The following is a 1,268-nucleotide window of genomic DNA, read 5'->3' as shown; positions in this document are numbered from 1 at the left end:
GGATGTGGCAGCATCTCGATGTTGTTTTCTTCAAGAAAATTATAAACAATTCTTGCAGTATGTGGGCGAGCATTGTCCTGCATTAAGATAAAATTACGTCCCATTTGATGACGCATCGGAATTACGTGAAGACGTAAAATTTCCTGTATATAGGTATTGCTGTCATCCCAGGAGATGATATAATGACGAGATCTGTGCGTCTATGCGTCGATATTCCACCCCATACCATGATGGAACCATCACGAAATGCTCGGACAGGTTCAACATAATTTTGTTCGAAACGATGTCCACGACGACGCTAAACACGGACTCTTCCGTCAGAGCCAAAGAGGCAAAATCGCGACTCGTCAGTGAACAACACGTTGCTCCATTGTCTCGCAGTCCAATTTTCATAAGTGCGTGCATATTGCAAACGAGCACGCCGGTGAGCCACAGATAACATTGGCACTTGAATACGAGCCCGCGACGTAAAGCCTGCTTCGTGTAAACGTTTCCTAATTGTTTCATCGCTGATTTGTCTGTACGGCAAAACTTTGCTTGAAATTTGTCGCGCAATCGTTGTCGGATTTTGCATTGCCGCATTGACGATACAGCGATCTTCTCGAGCTGACGTTATTCGTCTTCGACCTCGTCCTCTCCTTTCACGAAATGTGCCTATCTCTAATTGATAACAAGCCCAAATTCGACAGATGGAAGATTGATTCACACCCAGTCTCCTTGCAACATGATTCTGGCTCAATCCTTCTTCTAAAAGTGCAATGATTTGCGCACACTGCATTTCATTTAAACGAGGCATTGTTGCATAATATTCGCCGTTATTTCTTACCGCCTTGCTACGCGGTTAATAAACGGCATCATTATTATTTTCTAAATTGAAGCACGAATTCTTTCGCCCGGCCCGCACCATCCTACCGTCCGTCGCCTAGTTCGCCTTTAGTTCCGCCCTGCCCCTCTACCGTTAGGTAGAGCCGGCCGGCCCTCGCGCGATCGACCTGGGGGAGCAGCGTCCGCTTGTGAATGTCGGATATCGTTGTGAGCAATTGCATTTCGTTGTCGTGCTATTGCAGTAACTTCGCGTTTCGCGAGTGACGTGCCGTCGAGCGCGTCTGGCGCCCAATTTTCGCGCCGCTGCTCTTTGTCGGTCGCCGAAGGGACGAAATCCGGAGGGCTGACACCTTCCCTTTTGGAATCGGTTACGATTTCCACCCTATCGTTTTGATCCGTGCTCGCGCGAACTACTTATCTCACGGGAGCACGTGACAATATAT

This window comes from Wasmannia auropunctata, unplaced genomic scaffold, assembly GCF_000956235.1.
Source record: "Wasmannia auropunctata unplaced genomic scaffold, wasmannia.A_1.0 LD336074.1, whole genome shotgun sequence".
NCBI lineage: Eukaryota > Metazoa > Arthropoda > Insecta > Hymenoptera > Formicidae > Wasmannia > Wasmannia auropunctata.
This window is presented reverse-complemented; position numbering follows the sequence as displayed.